Source organism: Sciurus carolinensis, chromosome 13 (assembly GCF_902686445.1).
Source record: "Sciurus carolinensis chromosome 13, mSciCar1.2, whole genome shotgun sequence".
NCBI classification, from domain to species: Eukaryota; Metazoa; Chordata; class Mammalia; order Rodentia; family Sciuridae; genus Sciurus; species Sciurus carolinensis.
This window is the reverse complement of record NC_062225.1, coordinates 74,913,586-74,939,758: the sequence shown is the minus strand read 5'-3', so window position 1 is coordinate 74,939,758 and position 26,173 is coordinate 74,913,586.

Genomic DNA, 26,173 nt, shown 5'->3' with positions numbered 1-26,173 from the left:
ATGGTGTCGGTGGACCCGCTTCCCTAGAGGAAAATGAGCCCCTGAACATGGGATGAAGGCTGTCAGTGTGTGGCCTTCTTCCTCACTCCTCTTCCCAGGCCGTATTACCTTGGGGATTTTTTCATCTTCCATATCTAATATCCCAGACTCCGAAAGGAAGGAGGAAATTGGGCGTTGAAATCTCTAGCTGCTTCAAGCTGGGAGGGGCGGGTGGGGGAAGGGGCTTCCTTTCGGAGTTCTGGAAGTGAACATGGGGGTATGCAGAGGGGGATGTGTGGGGCAAGTCTCGAGGTCATCGAGAGCGATGACAACTCTTTATGCTACTCCAGGAGTTCCAGTGGCGAGCAGTGGGCGGAGGGATGTTCTGGGATGTTTCCCAGCAGTTGCAACTGAGCTGACCACTTTATTAAAAAACTGTAAAACTAAAACTAGGGAGAAGAAAAACATTATAGTAATATGTAAAGATTAACTAGTTTGTTAGGTGAGGGGAAACAATCGTAGGATGAAGTCGAATTAGTTTACTAATGTTAAGGGTATAATTCAAGCGTGGAAGATTAACTAATTTGTCAGTGTTAAGAAAGTAGCTTTAGCATATAAGGTAATTGAGGAACCTGTTATTTCTAGTCAAGGCCCAATCAGATTTGGGATGTTCTTACCTTAACTTCACGAGCTTGGTTCTTTGGGAGCACAGCAAGCCTGATTAATCTTGGAACCATATCTTCCTGGTGGTCTAGTCATTTCCATCCTGCTCAACAAATTGCATAAAATAAGGCCAGGGGTACAATAAACAGCATAGCCAAGGTTAGCAACCCAACTATTGGTGTAGAAAAGTACTTAAAAAGGTTAAGGGAAGATGTCCCTTCAGCTAAACTGCTACAAATTTCTTCAATATCAAAAGTAGAGGTTTGGGCATTAGCCATGGCCAGGACCTGGGACTATTATTTTAATACATCCAAAAAAGTATTATGAAAAGGATCAAGTCCCATTAAATGATTGCATACACTCTGCCATTGAACCTCAATGTCATTATATGGAACTCTAGCAACATGAAAGTGAGTAATATTATAATGGCCTTGGAGTCTCTGAGTCCATCATGAATCTTGTACTTGTTCTTCTCGCCATGTTTCAGAATCTTTCAGTTGCTGGGCCTCACTTAGAATTTCCTGATCAATATGTACTTGAGTTTGCCAGGTCTCAGTAAAATTCAGAGACAATTATCCTAAGATAACAATGCCAGCTATGAGCCACCAGATAAAATGTTTAGCACTTTTACAGAGAGCCAGGTGGTAATTTGCCTTTATAACAATTTGTCCTACACTCTGCCATATAATCTGATTGACACATTGTTGTAACATATAGTCCTCATATTTAACATAATCCATGTTTTTTGGGTCATTATATTGTACTTGAATAGGTTCAGACAATAAAACATGGAGATTTAATACACATGCTGTGAGGTAGAATTTTTTAATCCTGGTGGATGTTTCTAGCCCTATTAGTAAAGGAATAAGTTGGGGCTCTCCTAGTCTAGTGTGTGCTATTATTGGAATGAGTAGGCTTTGGTTGTGGGGTTACATGTTGACTTGAGGAGTAAGGAAAGTTAGGGTACAGAGGCTAGTTTGATTTTGGTAGGCAGGAATAAATATGAGCCTTGTGAAAAACAAATCTCAGAAATTTAAGGGCATCAGGGCTGTGGGACTGACACAAGTGTACATCTTAAGTTTTATTTAAAAGAACTCTTGTTTTTCTTCCAAATGCCCAAGTATGACTGTATTTCGGTTATAACTGTTTTTGCTAGGTGTTTAAGATCAAGCTGCTCAAATTGACCTTGTTCCTATCTGCTGTTAAGAATCAACTGAGTTCCCATAGAAGTCACTCTTGGGGAACTTAGGAGCAGCTTCTTAGCTCCTTTCGTGCCACCTTCTTGCCAGAATGGGTTAGGGTTTCCTTGATGAGGTGGCTTCCCTTGGAAGCATCAGGGATGTCTCTCTTCTCCAGTGACCCTCCTCTTTGCAGCAGGTACACTGATTGACTTTCCATTCTCCAGTGGTCTCATTCATCTCCCTGATCCATAGGTCATGTGACCCAGAGTTGAAAAGCTCCTTAGATAAGTTCTCTAGTTCCCTGGGTTCAGACTGACTCAGAGGGCAAGAGCCAAGTACTGGTTTTATTTTAACCTTTTTAAGCCTTGATGTTAAACACCTTGCAAATCAGTCTCACCAATCTTTAAATAAGAGTACTGGACTTTATCTTCAATGTCCATAACCTTACAGTCATTTACCCCTTATATTTAATTGGAGTCTGTATTAGTACTAGAAGTTAGCTTTATATCCTATCTGTCTTTTAGGTGATGGCTTATTATCTCAAATGAGCCTAGGCTGTGTGTTCTTGAAGTAGTACCTCTGCAAAACATTAGCAAGCAAGAATTATAGAATTTATAAGGAAAATACAAAATGAAATTAACAACAATAAAAACATGTTCAGTTTGTGTAAGAGCTATCTTGAATTTTAGCAGCATTATACATGATATCCCTGTTTGAGATCACAGTAGTCTTTACAACAAACATCAATCTTCTGAACACAATTTTAAATGAGCAGACGTCCAGCCTATTTTGGAGCCATTCTAACATGCAGTGAGGTGGGAGGCAGAGTCTTACCTCAGGTAAGGCAGGGCTTTGACAAATTTTAGGTAAAGCGTTCTAGTTCTGAAGCTGATCTTTGCCTCTTTCTTAAATGTCATTTTACAAAGTTTGCATATATGGTTTCCTGAGTCCACATGAACATTAGTTAATATAGTATAAAATTATGTTAAAACATGAATCAAAGAAAAGCTGAGAGAGCTTTTAACTTTTTCTTTTATGTGGAAAATTGGCAAAATGTTTTCATGTTTTATATTATTAACCTTTAAATTGATCAGGCTCTTTTTATCTTTTAGAAATACGTTTATATTTTTATCCCAGTGTAAAAAGTAACATAAGACTTAGATTTGGTTACAGAACATTAAATGATATGAATAAGTCCCCAGCTAAATTTGTTATTTTTATAAGTTTAAAATCACCATTTCAGACAACTTTAGCTTGGAGAGCATTAGCTTAGTACAAATAAATGTTCTTCTAAATTTCCTGCTTTAAAGACTTGTATGCCCGGAAGATATGAACACATTCAATATATAAAGAAGAGTAATAGCACCACAATTATATTAACGTTTTTATATTAACCAATTTTAACTTTTAAAGGAAAATTTAGACTGTAAGGTAGTGTAATACGCTAAACAGTTGCTGTTTAATTAGAGTTGTATAAAACCCTAATTTCTTTAAGACTCGTTGCTCTAAAATATAAAACTTAACAGACACAATGTTAAGAGTGCATTAATGTTTTAACAAATTCATGTCAGTTTAACTTATAGCTTAAACCTTGGTTTTATGTCAGTACATTAGTACTTGACCTTAGGGAAAAACCTTGAAAAGCTTTAACTGATTGTTTGACATACATACAACCAACTTAGTTACACATAAACTGGCTGAAAGTTGCCCTTTACTTACATAGACCCTCATGTTGTTTATTTCCTCACACAAAGACTTTCTACCCAGAAACATCTTTCCTTCTATTAAATGTATTTTTATACCCAGAACCTTCAAATTTCTTGACCTGATGACCCCCTTTTTCAAATTTACATTCTGAAACAACCCTTATGAAATTTTTGAATTTAGATAGATCACTCCATTTTAATAAGAAGAAGTACTTTATGTGACTTACAGTACTCTCACTGAAAACACAGTTAAAATTTTTGGGCACGGTGTACATAGAATTTCATCTGTTTGTTTACCGATTTAAGAGAACACAAACTGCTCGCACCAAAAGACAGGGCAGGACGCAGATCTCATGAGTCATCTCAGCTGTTTATTCAGGAAGGGGATGCAGGGGTGAAATGGTGCCCGTGAGCAAGAATTAAAAATTTTGTTTTTACTGGACAATATTTTTACTTGGGGATGAATGGAGGGTCTGGGGTCAGCATTTGGTGTTTATCTCCTTCCCTTTTGGGTCCCATTGTGCTGTCGCTGGGAAGGAATGCACTGAGAAAGCTCTCAAATGTATGGCTTTCTTTTTCACTCCCTTTTCTCAAGCCTGACTGTGTTGAGGTTTTTTCATTTTCCATGTCTAATACAAACAATGTTCAAGAAGTTAGGAGTACTTGATGTTATATTAGCCATTAGCATTTTAACTTTATAAATTAATCAGGTATCTTTAGCAAACACATTCATGATTAATTCCATACATGTCAAATCTAATTTGCTTTTTTTTCCTGTAAAAACCAAGCTATCAGACAAGTGTATTGAACAGTCTTTGCCATCTCTTCCTTGTTGAAGAAGAGTCCTAGAAACAATGGATATTAGACATTTTATAATAAACACTGAAGGGTTATGGAAAATAATATTCCTACAAGACAGCTCCCCAAGAAAAATGGAGGAACTGCGTGGCTCAGGAGGAGGGAGAGGAAATTAGCCAAACATGAGACCTCTCCAAGTACATCCTTTCCCAATAACAATGGACCCTGAAGGAAAGGGGCAGATACTGAATCCTGGGTTTTGGACTTTAACCTTCCCCCCACTGCAAATTAATCCTAAATGGAGGCACAGAAAGTATCAAAGGCAATGGGCAAGATTTGAGTACTTGGCCCTTGGGATCTGGACTCCTGTCTCCCCAGATAACAATGAGTTTCAACCTTCTTAAACTGTTGGCACAAAAAGGAGAGAGACCAGGACAAGTGCAAACAAACTCCGTGAAGCTCTTTTTTTTTTTTTTTTTTCTTTTATCTTTTTTTTTTATTAAATTTTCCTTTTCATTAATGGATGGAATATTCTATATATATTTGTTAAGGCTAAATGATTGACTGTATTATTGAGTCCTATGGTTTCTTCAGTTTTTGTTTGGAGGATCTACTCCGTGAATCAGAGAGATGTGTTAAAGTCACCCAGTATTATTGTGTTGTGGCCTATTTGATTCCTGAAATTGGAAGTGTTTATTTGATGTACATAAATGCTCCATTGTTTGGCACATAAATATTTACAATTGTTATATCTTGATTTATAATTCCCTTAAGCAGTGTGAAATTTCCTTCTTTATCCCTTCTGTCTAACTTTGTCTTGAAGTCCACTTTATATGATATGAGGATGGAAACCCCTGTGTTTTTTACTGAGTTATATGCGTGGTATGTCCCATTCTTTTACCTTCAGTCTGTGGATGTCTTTTCCTATGAGATGAGTCTCTTGTAGGCAGCATATTGTTGGGTCTTTTTTAAAAAATTCAATCTGCCACTCTATGTCTTTGATTACTAAGTTCAGGTCATTAACATTCAGGGTTATTATTGAGATATGATTTGTATTCCTGGTCATTTTGGCTTCTTTTTGGTTTTTAACTTGAGTTGGTTTCTCCTTTATTGGTTTTTTCTTTAGTGTAGTTCCTCCCTTTGCTGACTTTCATTGTTGGTTTTCATTTCATTCTCATGGGATATTTTACTGAGAATGTTCTGCAGTACAGGCTTTCTATTTGTAAATTCTTTTAACTTTTGTTTATCATGGAAGGTTTTTAGTTCATCATCAAATATGAAGCTTAGTTTTGTTGGATATAAGACTCTTGGTTGGTATCCATTTTCTTTCAGAGTTAGAAATATGTTGTTCCAGGACTTTCTTTTAGGGTCTCAACTGAGAAACCTGCTGATATCTGTATTGGTTTTCCCCTATAGTTAATCTGATACTTTTTTTTGTGACCTTTAAAATTCTATCTTTATTTTGTATGTTAGGTATTTTCATTATAATGTACCTTGGTGTGGTTCTTTTGTACATTTGTACATTTGGTGTCCTGCAAGCCTCTTGTATTTGATTTTCCATTTCACTCTTCAGGTTTGGGAAATTTTCTAATATTATTTCATTGAATAGATAGTTCATTCCTTTGGTTTGTATCTCTGTGCCTTCCTCAAACCCAATAATTTTTAAATTTGTCTTTTCATGTTATCCCATAGTCCTTGGATGTTCATGATTTCTTACCATTTTCTCTGTGTGGTTAACTTTATTTTCATGATTAAGTATTTTGTCTTCAATGTCTGTCTTCCAAGTGATCTAGTCTGTTTGTGATGCTTTCTATTGAGTTTTTAATTTGATTTATCATTTCCTTCATTTCAAGAATTTCAGGTTTGTTTTTTTTTTTTTTTTTTTCAGAATCTCTATCTCTTTATTGAAATAATCTTTTGCTTCCTGCATTTTCTCTTTTAACACTTTATCGAAGTGGTCTTTTGTTCCTGGACTTGCTCTCTAATATCATCCTTTACTTTATGGATTATTTTAATTATGTATATTCTGAATTCCCTTTCTGACATTTTTTTCTACTGTGGTGTCAATGGATTCTATTAACATAGCATCTTGGTTTGTTTGGGGTGCTTTCTTCTCTTGTTTTTTCATGTTATTCAAATATATTCCCCTCTAGCTGTGTGGATCTGAGGTATTACAGTTTCCATCCTGTAGATTTATAGTGTCCTTGCAGGTTTCCAGTACCTTGCAGTTTCAGAGGTTCAGTCCATGGTCTACCAACACCATTGCTCCAAGCCCAAGGTCAGGCAGAACTTCATGGCAGAAGGGCATGGTGGAGGAAAATCACTTGACTTCTGGCAGCCAGGATGCAGCTGGAGAGATCAGGGTACCAGCTGGGCTTGGCTGGAACTTCTGCGAACCACCTTGCTGGAAACCTGTTGCCCTACGCCACCTTGCTGTCCTAAGTCTAGTCAGATCTTTGAGGAGCTGAACCACTCGCAGGAAGAGCCGCCATTTTTTTTTTTCCCGCGCTTGGTCAAGAGTCATTTCCGTCCCAGTTGGGCCCTCCGCAGGCCTCTCTCCGTGAAACTCTTTTATTCAGGAACAAAGTTTCACACAGGAATGGGGTGCAAGGATAAAATGGCATTGTGGAACCCACTTTCCTGGTGGAAAATGAGCCCATGAACAAAGAAAGGGACTGGGTTTATACAGGTTATTTTGGGGGGTGGTCTAGTGAACACATCAGTGTTCTTGGCACCCGGGAATTTGGGATCTGTTTTACTGATTAATGAAAATGTCAGTTTGAGCGCTCAGGAATTCAGACTCCTTGGACCGGGGGTCTGCACATCACATCTGGAGGGATTTTCTCTGGGGGAGATCATTTCAGAGGTAATGAAACATCTCTTCCTGACTGCAGCCAGCATCCAGAGGCAGTTATCTCGGAAATGAGGGCGGTCAGCGTATGGCCTCCTTTCTTTGACTCCCTTTTTTCAGACCTCATTCGTTTTGGGGGGTTTGTCATTTTCTATATCTAATTTCAACTACCTTCTAAGTTAAAGTTTAACCTGCACAGCTAGATCCCCGACTGTCCAAACTGCACATCTGTGGTCTATAAGTATAAAACCCAGACTCCTTCTATAACCCAGGGACCATCTCCATACCCAGAAAACAAACCTGACTGATTGACTTTGCTGCAGAGTAAAGGAAAGCTTACTCATCTGAGGTTCACTTCCCATCTCCTGCTTCTGTCATTCGTGGGCCATGAGCTTACAAACATCATATTAGTTTGACCACCTAGAGAGACTTCTGAGTTAAATAATATTTTAAAGACATCTTTCCCTTTATTTGTTTACCCAATGTAAATTGAACCTTTTAAATCACGTGAATTAGGGGTATTTGGATCCATTTTTAAAATTTTAATTCATGAGTGCTTATTATATATATGCCAGTTTTGATAATCAGGTAAATGATGTATGGGTGCACACACATACATAGACAACACGATATACACATAACACAAAAGCAAACACCTTGACTCTGCATTGCAATATTATAGATGTTTTAAAAACTCTATCATTGGGGCTGGGGAGATAGCTCAGTTGCTAGAGAGCTTGCCTTGCAAGCACAAGGCCCTGGGTTTGATCCCCAGCACCCAAAAAAAAAAAAAAAAAAAACTCTATCATTGAATAAAAATAGGGCTGATCAGAAAAATATTAACCGAGGTGTGTAGGATCAAAATCACGAACTTAAAAAAAAATATGGAATTTAAGAAAAAAATAAGAGTCCCAGAAAAAATGATACAGTTGTTAATTATTTCAGTAAAACAGTATGAGAGAGCAAGAAAAGGGGGTTGGGGAGAGAATGAGATAGTGAGAGAGAGAGAAAAAAAGAGAAAGTCTTGAAGCCCAAATGGACACTTTTTTGGTTTAGTCTCAGGTGGCCCACACTGGGTCTTCTGGCTTGTGCATTTACATTCCAGTGCAGGCTTAGAGGCCTGGCTGGGGAAAATTACTGCCTGGGGCTTTATCACCCTTCCCCCCACCCCCACCCCTATTGGTAATCAGGTCAGATTAGGGTGCAGAAACATTATCATGCTCCTTACTGAGGCAGGCCATTAGCTGTTGGGTTGGTCAGGGTTAAGGGAGGACATTTACCAGTTTGTTTTGCTTTAAAAAATCTCTTCAGAAAGGGAATATTTGCCTGCCCCTTGGCTGTTCACCATGCCTGTAACCTAGGGCTCCTCAGAAGTACTGGGGGACTTGGGAGACTGGCTGCAGCCAGGGGAGGGGGGTTTTTCCCTGAGGACAGTCCACCTTCCAGTGTCCGCACTGCCCACATTTGGGACATGGCTTGGTGGGAGGCCTTGGATTCTGACAAGCTCTTGCCCAATGTCCAGTTTGCCCACATGGGAAACAGGGCCTCAGGGGTACTTGGAAGGGTCCAGCGGGGTCATGAGCCATGGGGTATTAAAGATCTGGTTGGGGTATTAAAAGATTGGATTGGGGCATAAGTCGTAGGTGCTTTCTTGGGCCCTGAATTGCAGAAGCCAGGAGCTGATATATAACTTTAAGATGCCTCTCTTTTTCCTTTTTAACTTCATCCTCCCGGTTATTAAACACTTGGAAAGCTGTATCTGAAAGTAACTGTTGAGGAGACTCAGGACCTCTCTCAAGCTGCCTAAGTTTCTTGGGGATGTCAGGTGCAGACCTGCTGACAGAGTTAAAATGTAGGAAGACTGCCACCAGGGCTGTTGACATCCAAATTTGTATATTTGGTGACTGCCTCAGTAAGTCAGGCCAAACACAGGCAGGATTTTCATCAGGTCCCTGGGTGATTTCCTTTATCTTTTCCCAGTTTACTTGGGTGTGAGAATTTTTTGACATTCCCTGAAGGAGGCAAGTGACCCTATGCTGTAACCTGATAACCCTGGGATCTTGAGGTTGGTAGTCCCATCAGGTTCAACTGAGGGAACAGTAGCCTGCTGCTGGGTAGATTTCGGGATTTTGACCGTGTGAGAGATCTGCGTGATCTCTAGGCCAGCCCGCCAGATGCCGCGTGGTCATCGCGGGTCAGGGTAGAAGTTAATATATAATATGCATCTGCCCGAGCGAGGCGGTATGCCTGAGTCAGGGGGATAAATTCCTTCCTATGTATTTGGCAGGGTTTTCAGAAAATGAGCCTAGTTTGCCTTCTATTTGAGACATGTCTTCCATGGAGAAGGGGATACGGACTCAGACGGTCCCTTCACCCCCTGCCATGTAACTTGCTGGGAGAGTTTTTGTCCGGGTACGGGGAGGGCATGGCAAAGGGAAGGGGGCGTGTGGAGTCTGTGAAGGGGAGTCTGATGGGGGAGCTGTAGGGTTCTGGGGAAGAGGATCTGATGGGCTTTGAGGAGAGGAACCGGCAGGGGAGATGGAGACCTCAGGATCCGTAAAGAGGGGCTGTGAATGAAGAGGGGATTGTAAATTTGTAACCAGTAACTGTCGCATAGTACAAGGTCCACATAAGGAGGGGTTCGAATGGAGGAGGGTAAAGTCTGTAGGTACCGCAGTCCCAAGTACTTGCCATTTCCAGTTAAATATTTTCCTAAAGCTTGTAGAACCTCTTTATCGAGAGTTTCATATTTGGGCCACGTGTGCGGGCTGTCCAATTTGTACTGTGGCCAGATTTGAGTACTGAGCCTAATGAGGCATTTAATTTCAAGATTAGTATGAGATTAGAAGGTTTTAAAGTTGGTGGAGAGACAGCCCAAGGGGTGGTCTCTGGGAATTGATTGGATAGTTCCCATCTTTGGAGAGGCTTGAGAAGGTGATGACAGAGAGCAAAGTGTCCTCTGCACTCTCTCTTTTTTTTTTTTTTTTTTTAAGTGGTCCCGGGAATTGAAGCCGGGGCCTTGTGCCTGCAAAGCAAGCACTCTATCAACTGAGCTATATCCCCAGCCCCTATCCTCTGCTCTCTGTGCCACCAATATGCCAGTCATGGACTGGACTCCCCCCCGACCCCCAGGGGCTGGGGAAATGTCTTTCCCTCAATCCCAATGGTAAAGGACAGGGTCTGAGTTAGCTTAAGGGCAGAGTGTTTGTCCAGCAGAGAGGAAAAGAATGAGGGACAGGGTCCTGGTTAATAAGTGGGATCTTACCTCTCAGAAGAGACGAGAAGGCCGGTGGTGGATGCAGAAGCAAAATGGCAAGTAGGTCCCTGATTCGTGAGGTTTGCTGGGTGCACAGGGGAAGGGAAGACTGGGGAGGGAGCAGAAGTAGGCCTCCTTTGACACCAACAAAAGGTGTGATATAAGTCCCTTTACTGTTCACAGGGCATAAAGTCGCAAAAGTTTAACAGGTGGTTGATATCTGGTACCCCTGAGGGCTGTCGGAGTGAGATTTCAGACCCAAGACTTCCTCCATCAGCACCAGGGAGTTGCCTGGCCAGCTGGACTCAGTTGTCTTGGGCCCTCCATCTCTCTCTCACACCATGTGTCTTCTGCATAAAGTGGACAGCAAAGGGCAGGAGAGGCCAACTTCCAACAGGGAAGGGGGACGCAGTCAGTTGAGAAAGTCAGCAGTAGCTCCTGGGAGCGGTGGCTGGGGGTCCTCCCGGCTCTCAGAGAACCTTAGAGATGCCGCAGGTCACAGCCAGTCTCCAGGCCTCTTCAGCTGTTCCACTGATTGTGGGGAAGGGAAGGGGTTTCAGGGAAGTAGGGAAGGTTACCTGGCTGTCGATTCCCGGGCAGGGAACCAAATGTTGGCACAAAAGGACCGGCAGGGACGCAGACCTCAGGAATCAGCTCAGCTGGTTGTTCAGGGACGAAGTTTCACACAGGCGCAGGGGATCCCGGGATGGAACGGTGTCAGGGGACACACTTCCCTAGAGGAAAATGAGCCCCTGAACAAAGAAAGGGACTGCGTTTATATAGTTATCCCGAGGGGCCGAGGGGCCGTCTAGAGAGCATGTTTCCTTGGGCAGCGGGAATTTGTGACTGGGTCAGTTTGAGGGCTTAGGAATTTGACCTCCTGGGAGGAGGGTCTGCGGATTTGTCTTTGAAGGGAATTCATGCCCTCGAGGGACTGTCCCTTTAGGGGTGATAAAGCACGTCCTCCCTGGCATCCAGAAAACCTTTGTCCTGGGGGACGAAGGTGGCCTTGGTTTTCACTCCCTTTCCCAGGCCACGTCATCTTGGGGACTTTTCATTTTCCATATCTAAGAGCGAGGGAGAGCGGCTAAGTAGCAGGGAGATCTGGGAATGGTGAGGGGGATTGGCTGGGAAGGGACGTGAGGGAACTTTCTGGAATCAGAAAAAATGTTCTGTATCCCCACAGGGGCGTGGGTTGCCCTCGGCGCGCTTCCCGTGTGCGCTCTGGCTGTGGACTAAGAAGTGAATTGTGTCCTGCTGCGCTCAGAGGAGGGTGACTTTGCCCACCCTGCAGCCCCCAGCCCCAGTCTGTGGTGACCAGTCCCGGGTGGCTAGTGGCCTGGTCTCTGGCCCCGAGATGGTCATGGAGAGAAAGCGGCGTCACCAGGGTCTTGACCTTTTCAGCTGAAGCCCTCGGAGAGAGGATGTGAGCGGGACCCTCTGTTCCCCCGACAAAGCTGAGGCCAGGCCTGCGCGAGAGGGCCAGACCCACACAAAGGAGAAGTCGCTTCTCCATCTCTCTCTGCTTTTAAAAGGCTTAAGGGCCTGAGAGGGGAAGTGCGCCACTGGGTCCTGGCCTGAAGAGGCCGGCCTCCCTGATGGAGCTGGGGGGGCGGCCTCGGAGGGCCAGGCTTTCAGGAAAGACCAGCCATTTGCCATTGTGCCGTGGCCTTCAGCCCGCCGCACTCCCTCCGGTGAAGTGGATGGAAACAAAGGCCCCGGAGCCCAGTGACTCGAAGCCCCACGGATGTTTCAGAGGCTAATGACGACCAGCACAGGGAACAGGGTGGAAAGGGATGGGGGAAGGAAGCGAGGAGGGAGGCTGGGGCGGGGACACCTTCCAAAAGCTCTCAGGGAACTGGGGTCTCGCCTCCTCCACGGACCCTGCTCTTTGCCCACTCAGGTCTCCCCCGGGGCCATCTGAAATGACAGACTGCAGGTGCCAAGGCTCAGCTATGGTGGGCAAGGTGTGTCCTCCATCTTCAGGGAAGGGCAAGGACACTCATGGCCCCTGAATCCCAAGACAAGCCAGAGCAGGAAGCAGGGATTATTTTATCTCGCACCCCCAGAGAGCCATGGATGAGAAGATGCTGCCATCATGGGCTCCCCAAGCCCTCCCTTGACTGATCAAATTTGCCTCCCTTGCAGGGGGGGAAAGGGTAATGCTGTGTGTTAAGAGCCAGCTCGAGAGCAGTCTCTGTTCCCTAACAAGTCAGGTGGCTGGGTGCTGGGGAGACCAGAGCACTGGCGTGTACCAAGAAGCACAGCAGAAGCGAAGAGCAGAACAGGCACCCCGCCACACCGGCAATGCCGCAGGAGCCCTGGCCATTGCGCCCCAAGCAAGACACAACGGAAGCCAGGTGCAGTGGTCCACGCCTGCCACCCAGCTACAAGGAGGCCCAGGCAGGAAGACTACAAGTTCAAAGCCATATAGGGAGACCTCGTCACAAAATAACATTTAGAAAGGATTGGGGCCTGGCTCGGCGGTGGATGTCTGCTTAGCAGGCACAAGGTTGAGTTCAGTCCCTGGCACCAGAAAGAAGAAAGGAGCAAGACACAGTGGGAAATAAGCCGACACCCAGCTGGTCATTTTCCACCTTTCACATCCCAGGGCGGTGAGTGTGCCAAAGTCCAGGGCCAGGGGAGAGGCGAAGAAATGACGGTCTCGTCCCTGGCCCAGGGGGTTTCCACTGAAGCAGCTCCGCTGGAGGGCGGTCTAGATTCATAGATCCACATTTTCTTTCTTTCTTTTTTTTTTTTGGGGGGGGGTGCTGGGGATCGAACCCAGGGCCTTGTGCTTATAAGGCAAGCACTCTACTGACTGAGCTATCTCCCCAGCCCCATAGAGCCACGTTTTCAAGGTGTGTGCCCATCACTCCAGGTGTCCCGTTTTTCACATGTGATATTAAGAAAACCCAGGAACAGGTGCTTCAAGATGAATTTGGTCTTTGTATTTGTGATGGAAAGAAAATGGAAACATAAATATTCTCCTTCGGGAGATTGGTATAATAAATCCCAGGGCTCCATAGCAGAGTGACTGTGAGCCCTGCAACCATAGAGCACGCTGGTCACGTCACCCAGCGTTGTGTGCAGCCCCTGACAAGCAATTCTTCAAAGAAGGAAGGAAGGAGGAGTGAACAAAGGAAAGCAATGTCACACAGGTCTTTCAGGGAGTGGTGCAGAGCAGGGTGCGGGGTCGCACACCTGGAATCTCCACTGCTCGGGAGGCTGAGACAGGAGGATAGAGAGTTCAACACCAGCCTCAGCAAAAGCAAGGCACTAAGCAACTCAGTGAGACCCTGTCTCTAAATAAAATATCAAAAAAGGGCTGGGGGTGTGGTCAGTCGAGTGCCCTGGAGTTCCATCCCCAGTACCGCCCCCCAAATTTTAAAAATAAATAAATAGAAAGGACTGGGATGTGGCTCAGTGGTTAAGCGCCCTTGGACTCAATTAAAAAGAGAGAGAGAGCACTGCCGAGCTCTTGTACTAATGAGCGTCGTCGAAGCTCCAGGGTGGTGTTCCGTGGAAAATGCGGGTCACAACGTGGACCGAGGGCGTGCCTATGCACTGGTGGGGTCCTGAGGAGTTTCCACGAAGCTCACCTCAAGGGGCTGGGACGCTCACAGTGCCCATTGCTAACCCGAGTTAGACTGCAAAGTCTCCTCTGCTCGTTCTCTTTGCTGATATTTTCTGACTTTTCTGTAACAAGCACATTTTGACCTCATATGAAAAACAAATTAATTTTAAAAAACCAATAATTTGAAGGTAAACCCCTGACCCGTAGAATCCCTGAACATAAGACAACATGACACCACTAAATTTGGGGGCATTGGCGGCAACAGTAACGAAAACAATGAGGATGCAGAAGCAAGCAGCCTTGGTTCTGGCTGCTTCTAAATGCCGGGTGCTGACCATTACAGAGGTAGTCAGAACGACAGGTGACTAATGTGACGAATGGCCATGCATGGTCTTTGTTCTGCATTTGTTCAAGAAATAAGTATTGAGGACCTACCTGGTGCCAGGCACGAAGCAGGTGCTAGGTGACAGGGGTGCTCTGGGAAACCGCAGGCTTGGCTCTAGTCAAGAGACAGACATTTAAGAAAGCAAACAGCCAAATAAATATATAATTACTAATTGTGATGAGTACCAAGAGGGAAAGCTCCTAAGAATCTCTAATGTGGTGCAACACTGGAAAAGTATCCGAATTAGGATAGCAAGAATAATAATGAACGTGGCAGGGGAGGGAACAAGCAATCAGAAGCTCTAGGAAGAGAAAAGGGCAGTGAAGGAAGGAAATATAAGCAGAGTACAAAGAGCTTTGCAGCGAACCATAGTTCAGTAGTCCTCGGAATTGAACCAAATGTAAAAGACCAGCTGGGGAACGACAGAGAGACGGTAGAGGGTCAGAGAAAGTCAGGCGATGTTTAAAATGTGTAAGTCAAAAGTGGTGGCATTGGCACGCTATCTAGAAAAACAGAGTTAATGGGCTGGGGAGATGGCTCAGTTGGTAGAGTGCTCGCCTCCCAAGCACAAGGCCCTGGGTTCGATCCCCAGCACTGCAAAAAAAAAAAAAAACAGAGTTAAAGGAAAGAAGAAACGGTGAAGAGTGGTCACCCTCCAGCCAAGAGGGCTGGGGGAAGGTGACCATCACTCACTCTACCTGTTTACTGAGCTGTTTTGTTGATGGGCTTTATCCTAGGTCCTAGGGTCACAGAAGTTAAACAGCCAAAAAGTGGAGTTTATATTCTAGAAGGGCAGGTAATAAATAAGTAAAATCCACACTATGTGACGGAGTGGTAGGTCACATGGGGAAAAAAAAAAAAAGCAGGAGAGAGGATGGTGCCAAGAAGCGGGTAGGGGCTCAGGGTGAAGCACTTGCCTGGCACGCGTGAGGCCCTGGGTTCCATCCTCAGCACCGCGTATAAGTAAATAAAATTTAAATATAAATAAATAAAATTTAAAAATCCATTGATAACTAAAAAAAAATTTATAAAAGGGGGGTTCTCATTTCAGATAGCTGGAGCATTGAGCAAGTGGACCACTGGCATCATTGAGCAAGTGACATTTGTGTGAAGACATGAAGGAGGCAAAGGAGAGAGTCATGTGTGTATCTGGGACAAGAGCCTTCTAAGCAGAGGAATCAGCAAGTGCAAAGGCCCTGAGGTAGGGGTGACCCTGGGGGGTTGAGGAACAGCGAGACTTGTGTGACTGTGAAAGGAGAGAGGTAGGAGATGAAGCTGGGGAAGCCAGATCAGGGATGGCTTTGGAAGCCATAATATCTTCTGGGAATACTTGATTTATATTTTTGAAAATTTACATCTAAAAAATAAGTCTGTAGAATGACACAGACATTATTACCCTACATAATATATGAAAAAATTTTAAATATTTATAAAAAATAATTTGTACAATTTCAAAAAAATAATAAATTATAAAATACTCTGGAAAAAAGAAAGAAAGAAAGAAAGAAAGAAGTCTGTTTCCAGACACGATGGTGCATGCCTATAATCCCAGCAACTCAGAAGGCTGAAGCAGGAGGATCACAGGTTCAAAGCCAACCTCAGCAACTAAGCAAGGACCTTTGCCTCAAAAAATAAAAAAAATAAAAAGAGCTGGGGGTGTGGCTCAGGGACAAAGCATCCCCAGGTTCACTTCACAGTAAAAGAATAAATAAATAAAGTTAGAAATCTTGATCATTTCAAGATGGTAAATAATATCTTACAACTTAATTTATTTGCTCTTAAAAGGAAATATTGCTACTGATGGGAAAGTAAAATGATCTCACTTTGGCAATTCCTCAAAAAGTTAAACAGCCAGACACAGTGGCACATGTCTGTAATCCAGAGACCCGGGAGGCCGAGGCAGGAGAATTGTAGGTTTGAGGCCAGCCTGGGCAACTTAAGGAGATTCTGTCTCAAAATAAAAAATAAAAAGGGCTAGGGCTGTAGCTCAGTGGTAAAGCACCCCTGGGTTCAATCCCTAGTCCCAAAGAAAAAAAGAAATGACTCCACCATAGAGCAGATGGGAAGGACCAGCTCGGGAGTGAGCACCCTGACCGGAGGCTTCGGTAGGCCTGGGAGTAGAGCTGACAGTGGAGAAAAGGCTCTTCACAGATCCTAGACTGGTTCAGGAAGCAGGAGAGAGGGCGCATCCTGGTGGTGTGTGGAGAGAGCCGGAACGTGGGAAGTTTGAAGGCCCAGGTGTCCGGATTGAAACTTCGTGTGCTATTTCCCGGGATGAAAAGTGTTCAGCTATTGACACGTGGAGCTGAGTCTTGGGAATCTCGTGGGAAGCTGGAACTTCACGCCTGCTGGGAGGGCACGCAGAGCGGAAGGGCTGCTGCAGTGAGCAGCCTGAGCTAGGGGCTGGGGACACAGCTGAGCCGGTAGAGCCCTTGCCTGGCATGCACGAGGCCCTGGGTTCAGTCCCCAGCACTGCCAAAACAAAAATGTGAGCTACCGTGTGAGCCACCCCGCCACCCGCAGCAGAAAAACTTGTACTGGGATGTTCGCAGCAATGCTATTCCCTGTAGCCAAAGAGTAGGAACAACTCGAATGAATGCAAAAAAATGTGGTATACACACACGCCTGTAATTACAGCGACTGGGGAGGCCAAGACAGGAGGATCTCAAGTTCAAAGCCAGCTTCAACAAAAGCAAGGCACTTAGCAACTCCATGAGACCCTGTCTCTAAATGAAATACAAAATAGAACTGGGGATGTGACCCAGTGGTTAAGTACCCCTGGGTTTAACCCCCAGTACCAAAATAAATAAATAAATAAACAAACATAAGGTATACAATTAAATTTTATTCAGACATAAAACAAATGAAGTACTGATACATCCTACAACATAAATGAACTTCAAGACTGTTACCCTAAACCAAAGAACAGACATAACGGCTACCTATTGTATAATTCCATTAAGAGGAAACATCCAGCATAAGCAAACCCCTTAAGACAAAAAGCAGACTAGTACTGGGCTCGGTGACACACACCTGCAATCCCAGTGACTCAGGAGGCTGAGGAAGGAGGTTCTTGAGTTCAAAGCCAGCCTCCTCGGCAACTTCGTGAGGCCCTAAGTAACTCAGTGGGTCCCTGTCTCTAAATATAAAAAAGGGGTGGGGAGCGGGGATGTGACTCGGTGTTTGAACACCCCACGGTTCAACCCTCAGTACCAAAATTAATTAATTAACTTTTAAAAGCAGACTAGTGCGGTGGGCTAGGGACAAGGGAAGTGAGGGACCACGTTTTGGGTTTTTTTTTTTTTTTTTTTTTTTTTTTTGGGGGGGGGGTGTTGAAAATGTCCTGCAATCATATAGTGATAATGTTTGCACGACCTTGTGAATGGACTAAAAACCACTGAATCATATGCACCTTCACATGGCAAAGTTGTTGACAGATGAATTCTACCTTTAAAAAAATAGCAGTTGGCCATTTGACCCGCGGCCCTGGGGCCTTGACCGTGGGGGAGTCAGCGCAGAGATGGCACTCAGGACCGAGGCGAGGGAGAGGCAGGCCCAGACGGCAGGCTCCCACAGGCACACTCAGGTTTGGAGCTTGGCGGCAGAAGAGGGTCACCCGCGGAGTGGGGCAGGAGAGGCCAGAAGAGCCGGAATGTGGCCGAGTGGCCCGCAGGCTGGAGGAGTCACTCCCCAGAGCGCTGTTCCAGCACGTGGCTCCGCAGGGCGCCAGCGCGCTGCCCTGGGGCAGCTCCTCCAGGAGGAACTGCTGGTCAGGACAGGGGCGCCTCTGACTCTGAGGTGCCGCGGGATTCCCCTCGCTCCACATGCGCGACATCCATCACGGGCAAAATCTATTTCTGCCCGGGGTTGTGAGTGAGAGGACCAAGGAACCTGCCAGGGAGAAAAACCAGAGCTGGCTCAGGGTCCTGGGCAACAAGGCAGAGCGGGGTTGCTGGGCGTGACCAGCCGCGCTGGCAAGCGGAGGGACCTGGCACGCAGCACCCTGGGGGGCATCCACACGTAGGAGCAGAGCGGGCCCAGAGGGAGCCTGGGACAGCGAGAGACAAGCAGTCACAGGAGAGGAAGGAAGAGCTCCTGTCTGGAGCCCAGGGGGCCGAGAAGCTGCTGCGAGACCTGGGGTGAGTCCCTTCACCCCCCTGGCTTCAGAGAGCGCGTCCTGAACACAGGGTCCCGCCAGGCATTTCTCTTCGGCCTCCCTTCTGCTTTAGGGCTCTGTGGTCCCCGGATCAGGAATCAGTCTTCTTTTAATCTCCGCCCCCTAAATCGAGGCGGCCTTTCCTATGGAAGGTTTTGTTGCTGTGGTGGTTTCTCCATTCTCTGCAAGGGGCGGGGAGGTTGTGATTTCCAGGCAGCTTTCACCCAAACGGCTCAGTGCAATTCAGTAAGCGTTTTCTGAGTGTCCTGGGTGCCAAGCCCCCACCATCATCTCTTCCTAACACCACCTTTGACCTCTGTAGTCAGTGGTAACACAGTTGCTCATTCCAAGCAAAAGGAGCAGACAGCAAAGTCTCCAATGGCCCACAGGGATCTATGAGTCTTGCACATCTAAAGGGTCCACACCTCAACCCCACATACACACACCCACATAAGCACTTTACTGCCACCGGCCCTTTGCACATCCTGTCCCTCAAACTTATTTCCTCACTTCATTGAGGTCTTATCAGTGACAATTCCCCTGACTTCTTTATAAAAGCTGCACTCCCTGCCTATCACCCGCATCCTGCTTGGTCCTCACAGTCCTTATCCCTACCTTCACCTTAGGAATCCATTTGTTTTCTTTCCATTCCTGCCACCACAACCAAACTGTGAAGTTCATGACAAGAGTGTCTCTTGCTGCCCCAGGTCCCATGAAGAGAGCAGGTATTGAAGATCTCTGGAGAGAATGAATGAATCCCATGCGCAGGAAGCCGTACCACATGCTTTCTGCAGAGACACACCAATGAGTAAAAGCTGGGTTCCTTTGTGCAGGGTTTGGCGTTTCTCCACGTCTGAGTTTCCTGAGTGAATCTGGAGGCGAGCAAGCCTGAGATAAGCTCCCTGAGGGTAGGAACCCTGTCCTGGTCACTGAGGATCCCAGGGAGAGCAACGGGGAGGGGCACAGAACTCACAGAATGGTGGGTTCAGAGAGGTTGTGTTCTCCACATCAGAGCCAGAAAGAAATGCTTTGGCCCATAGTGAAGGTCCCCAGGAAGGTGGTTCCCTGACCTCTAAGGAAACCTCTGCATTACTTGAAGCCTCCATTTAGAACGCGGTCTGGCGGCGATCATCTCCGACGATGGGGTTGCCCTGCCCTCTGGTGGCCATCCTGGGAAGTGCATCCCAGGAACGCTTGAAGAAAATAGGCAATTTCTGTTCTTCCTATAAGTTACCTAAATCCCTTAAAGACATCTTGGAAGATATAACACACTGAAACGAAAAATAATAACATAACCCTAATAATATTGATGCTACTGGAGTTTCCAATCTGTTTTATCCCCAGTTCAATCACACAATGAAGTATTTACAGAGCACCTAGCATGTCCCAGGTACCAACCAGGATCAAAATAAAAGTGCTCGTGCAGCTGATCTTCTGGCTGTAATCATTCTGCACTTTTCTACCCCAATCTTCGCTCCATGCCATAGCCTATGTTGCTGCATAATCTTCAGAAAAATCATTGCTGATGGCTGCAGAACTGGCATTGAATGAACATCGTCAGCTTTTTGTCGAGTCAATGGCCTCTGACAAGTGGCTTCTTCTACAGATCAGAATGAGACGCTTTTAGTCTCTTTGCAAGAGTGAGCTGAAGCTGGCTGAGTGACCATGCGCCACCATGAGGATTTTTACTGTCTCCACATCCCCGTCCCTGGTGCCTGGAAGCTCCAGCCTGCGAGTCAGGACACCAACGTGCCCTGAATTTGCTCAACACCTGCCACTGCCAGGGTGTCATTTAGGAGCTGGGGATAGAGCAGTAAAAACCTCAGGCAGAGCCCTGTGTCCTCCTGGACCACAGTCCAGGTGACTGCAGAGGTAGTGTGAAATACAGCCACAAAGATAATTCTCATTACATGGTCAGGTATGAGCCGAGTGTGGTGGCACACGCCTGGACTCCCGCCACTCTGGAGGCTGATGCAGTGTCACCTGGGCCCAAGTGTTCCAGGCTAGCCCAGGCTCCATGGGGAAACCCCACTTCAAAAACAAAAACATGATCATGCATGAAGGTATCAAAGAGAAGCCCCAACTAAACCCACAGGGGCACCTCCCTGGGGAGGTCTAGCTCTGTTTTGGCAGGGGAGCAGTACTGGAGACGGGTCCCAGGGGGCGCTACCTCACAACACGTTCCAGCCCTATTGATTTTTTATTTTGAAACAGGATCTTGCTACGTTGCTGAGGCTGGCCTGGAACTTGTGGTCCTCCTGCCTCAGCCTCCCAGGTAGCTGGGATTACTGGTGCTCACTTGCACACCCAGACCTGGGGTAGCCTCCTTTAAGCTGAGGACTCAAGGATGCACCCTCCAGCCTGGTGGTGAGAGGGCAGGGTGTGGGCACCTGCAGCACCAACAAGGCGGAAGAGGGAGGAGGTGGGGGGAGGGAGGAGGTGGGGGAGGCCACAGTCGGATCACACCAGTACCTTGGAAGTGTGGTGTGTATCCCTAGTGCAACTGGAAGCCACTGCAGGGTTTGGGGCTGTTTGAGCAGAACTTGTCCTGTAGAAAGATCCCCTGTAACAAACATAACCAGTTAGAAAACACAAGGAAAGAAAAGAGTCCATTCATAAGAGCCACACAAAGAACAACTGTTTAGAACTACTTCTGTCAAGACACGTATGTACGTCTCAGGGCGGGGGTGCAGCTCAGTGGTAGGACAAGTCAGCAGTCACCTTCTCCATGGTGGGGCCCCTTTCCCACTGCAGGGACTCTTCTTCCATAGCACCTATGATAATGTGGTTTCATTATTTTAAGGGTGTGTGACATGCTGCCTTCCCACTCACCTAATAACATTAAAAGTGATCGGAAAATATCTAAGTGAAAATAGTCAGTAAATCTCTAAAAAGTAATCATACCAGGTAGTAAAAATATTTTTTAAAAGATAGAACAAATAAACTGGGCACAGTGGTGCACGTCTGTAATCCCAGCTACTTGGGAGGCTAAAGTAGGAGGATAGCAAGTTCAAGGTCAGCCTCCTCAACTTAGTGAGACCTTGTCTAAAAAAAAAAAAAAAAAAAAAAAAAAAAAAAAAAAGTCTGGGGTGTAACTCAGTGGTAGAGTACTCCTGGTTCAATCACCAGTACCAAAAGTTTTTTAAAATTTGTTTAGAATAAATAAAGCAATTTGGCTATTATACTAGCCAGAAAGATTAAGAGAACACAATAGATAGACCAGAAATAGATTCAATAACACAGAAAGTTAGAATATGATAAAAGTGGCACTAAATCAGTGGCACTAAAATAAGTCATTCAGTAAAAGAAAAAACTAGTCATTTAGAAAGCAATTAAGTGTGACTCTATACCTTTTCTTCTTCACATCAAAATAAACAGCAGGTCAGTCAAAACTGTAATGTAAAGATGGACCCATAAGAGCTGGGAATGTAGCTCAGTGGTAGAGTCCTCCCCTGGCTTGCATGAGGCCCTTGGTTCCATCCTCAGCTCCACCAAAAAAAGAAAGATATGGAACCATAAGAACATGAGGAAAAATCATGAATATATTATTGAGTCATAAAAATGTAAGCTCCCTTGAGGCAAAAATACAGAAGACAATAGATAAATTGGGGAAAATGTGAGAGACAAGGTGCCACTTTCCTTATCTTCAAAGAGGAAAGAACAAGCAAGATAAGACATAGCAGAAAAGGAGATTCAGGGCTGGGGAGATAGCTCAGCTGGTAGAGCGCTTGCCTCGCAAGCACAAGGCCCTGAGTTCGATCCCCAGTACTGCAAAAAAAAAAGGAGATTCATATGAATAACAGACATGTTGTAAGCTCACTTTAGCTTATAATTTTTAATACACAAATTAAGATTTTCACCTATCAATGTTCTTTTTTTTTTTTGGGGGGGGTGCTGGGGATCGAACCCAGGGCCTATGTGCTTACAAGGCAAGCACTCTACCAACTGAGCTATCTCCCCAGCCCCTCTATCAATGTTCTGTGTCAAGATATGATACGGGGAAATGTAGGTAAGAGTGAGGAGAAATATCAGACCATTTGTAGAAATGGACATCAGTAAAGCCATTTTGGCAAATTGGCAATTTGGCAAAAGCTATCAGTATTTTGACCGCAGCAGGTCCCCCTTTTGTGTGTGGGGTTCTGGGGATGGGACCCAGGGACGCTGAGCCACATCCTTTGGCCTTTTTGTTTTTATTTTGTGACAGGGTCTTGCCAAGTTGCTGAGGATCTTGCTAAATTGCTGAAGCTGGTCTCAAACTCGGGATCCTCCTGCCTCAGCCTCCTGAGTCGCTGGGATTACAGGCGAGCCCCAGCACATCCAGCCGTGGTTGGTGCTTTTCTGAGGACGGATGCACACACACACACACACACAGACAGACACTCACAGGACACGTGCAGTTACAAGTACATACACAGGCACGCAGAAGCTTTCACATGCTTTGAAACAACTGGGAAGGGGTACAGCGGGAACAGGTAAGCGGGAGGGGCCCCTGCCTTGGCTTCTCACCTCATATCCTCCTCTGCTCTCTGATTGGCACCTGCCTCAGCACCAAAATGTGTGGTTGTTGCTGCCACCACTCGCGTTTTAAGATCACCCAGGCTGCCGTGGGCCCAACCTAGGGACCTCCCTATGGGGAGATATGAATGGTCACTCAGACAGGACAGGACACAGCTGGGAGAGTGACCATGCTGGCTGAAAAGAAAGGAATGGATTCCAGATCTGCTTAAAGGGCAAACGGACAGGAAGGACTCGAGCACAGCACCATCTCTGCGCCCGTGGCCGCTCTTCCCGGCCGCTCTCTGCCCCATGATAAATGTCATCCCAAATGGGCTCAGAGCCTCAGAGTGGAGACTCCATGGGCTGATGCGAGGAAGGCACCGCGCGTGGTGGTGCCCGAGAAGCCACTGCGGAGCTTAGCCGGCTCAACCGGTCCCACTATGCCCCTCGCAGGTACAGGGACCAGGTCAGAGCCTGCCTGGCACAGCAGGTGCCGCACCCACCTGCACACACCTTCACTCTCCCTGCCCAGAGGCAGCTGGCACCCACCTGCGTCCTGACCCCAGCTGCCTGGCCCCTGTCCTCCAGCTTTGCTCCTCCTGCCCTGTGCACCTCAGCCTCCAAGAAGTGACCCTTCTCCGGCCTACATCACTGCTTCCCACTGGCCTTCCTCAGGCCCGGCCTCCCCCGAACCCTCAGCACCTGTAGTCCCTCAGTCAGTGACCAGGAGCCACAGACCTGTCTCAGAACCACCAGAGAAGGTCAAGGGCTTCTCCGAGGAGGCAACCCCTGAGTTGGGCCTTGAAGCAAGAAGAATGAACTCCTTCCAGACGAAAAAGGAAAAAAGGTTACGTCGGCGTGCTGGGAGTGTCCAGGACCCACAGAGCTTCTGGTGGAGAGGCACTGAGAACCTGATGGGGCTGGGTGAGAGGCAGCCAGACTCTGAAGTGTTCTAGAATGTTCCAGTTGTAAGGGAAACTCCATGCCCCCCACCCCCACCCTCCACAGCTGCTGCTCACACAGGTTGGGAGGTCACATCTACGTCCATGTGAGGTCCAGCTTCTCTACCAGACTCTGAGTTCCTCAGGGACAGACTGCAGCCCTGCACCAGGACACAGGGTGTAGCAGATGCTCAACAAATGTTTCTTGACCTAAAAAATAATAATAATAAAAATAAAAGATATTTGTAATTGTGGTGGTCACACACCTATAAACACAGGTCAATATTCATTGAATTATCTACTTCACATTGGTTAATGCCACCCTGTGTGACTATGCCCCAATGAAGCTGGCCAGAGTGCACGTGTACAGTCAAGCATCTGGGCTTCAGGTTCAGCAGGTTCGCCCCATCACTTATCTCATGTAACCCGGATGACAGCCCCATTTCACAGATGGAGAAACTGAGGCCAGAGACTTGTCCAGATCCCATAGTGGCAGAGCTGGGTCCCTCCCTCAGAGTTTGTTACTCATAGGAGATGATCCCAGGGGGCATTTCAGAGGCTGCCAGCCAGCTGTGGTTGAGAGAATCCAAGGCGCAGAGGTCACAGCCTGTAATGGTTGCTGCCATCTTTGCTGTCAGGAAGCTCAGTCCCTTTAGGAGAAGGTTCTGGAGGCCAGTTCTGTTTGGCGGGGCTCCTCAGGGCAGTGTGGGCAATATTGGAGGCTCTTGGCCCCTGCCACCTTTCCTGCAAACTTCCCCTTCAGTTCCACAAGGACCACAGCTCTCACAAGGGCAGATACTAGGGTTCTGCAGCAGATCCCTCCAAACAATCACTCCATGGCAAATTGGGCTGCCAGATTTAGCAACTAAAAATGCAGGACCTGCCAGTCACGTGGCTGCACACTTGTAATCCCCCGTACTCAGCAGGCTAAAGCAGGAGGATCTCAAGTCAAGGCCAACCTGGGCAACCTACTGAGACCCTATCTCAAAATAAAAATAAAGGGCTGAGGATGTAGCTCAGTAATACGATGCTTGCCTAGCATGCATGAGGCCCTGGTTCAACCTCCAATCCCAGGAAAACAAAACACAGGACACTGGTGGCAACCTTATGTAAACTGGGCATACTTATACTCAAAAAGTGCCTTGGGCTGTGTGTGGGGGCAGGGGCTCATGCCTGTAATCCCAGAGGTTCAGGAGGCTGAGAAAGGAGGATCTCAAGTTCAAAGTCAGCCTCAGCAACTGCAACTCAGTGAGAACCTGTCTCTAAATAAAATACAAAAGAGAGCTGGGGATGTGGCTCAGTGGTCCAGTGCCCCTGAGTTCAATTCCCAGTACCAAAAAAAAAAAAAGAAGAAAAAGAAAGAAAAAAAAAAAAAAAAAAAGGTGCCTGTTCTTATCTGAAATTCAAATATAACTGGGCAGTCTGAATTTTCATCTGACAAGACAAACAAACAAAAAAATTAAATTTTAAAAGTAAAATATAAACTTTTTTAAAAAATTAAATTTATAAAATAAGTCAAATAAAAGAATAAATTTTAAGAAAATCAAAAATAAAATAAATTCCTATTTAGATTACATTTTTTAAATAAATACGATGCCCCTGCAGTGCGCCAGACAGCGGCAGCGGGTTCCCGCGGGTCCCCGGCCTGGCTTTGGCCTCCGCGCGCAGCGCCCCCTCCCGCCTCCTGGACTGGGCGGCGGAGGCCGCGGAAGCAAGGGCGGTGCCCAGGGCTCGCCCGGCGGAACCTCCCGGGCTGCGATCGCCAGCGGGAAATCGGGGACTGTCACCCAGGGCCTCCACTTTAGGAGCCTGACCGACCAGCGGCTTCTCAACCACTGTGCTCGGGATGTGGTCCTCTGCCTCGCCAAGGAGGCCTGAGGAAGCAAAGGTCCCTCGCCTCCCCTCGTCCTCCTGTCACCCTTGCTGCTTAGCCTAGCTGGGGAGAAGATCCGAGTGCCGTCTTCAGGGAATTGTGCCCTGGAAGGCCCCAGGACGCCCGCCAGGGCCCCGGGGGAGGGTGACAGGTGACAGCTCCTCCGGCTGTACTTGGCTGCCCCTGTCATTCTGCCACTCAAATCCTAAGCGTGACACTGTGTAGGTAGAAACAGTTGGGGAGGTTCCTGGTATTTTCTCCACAAATCTGAATGCCAAAAGGCACAGCGGAGGGGAACTTTTGCTCACTT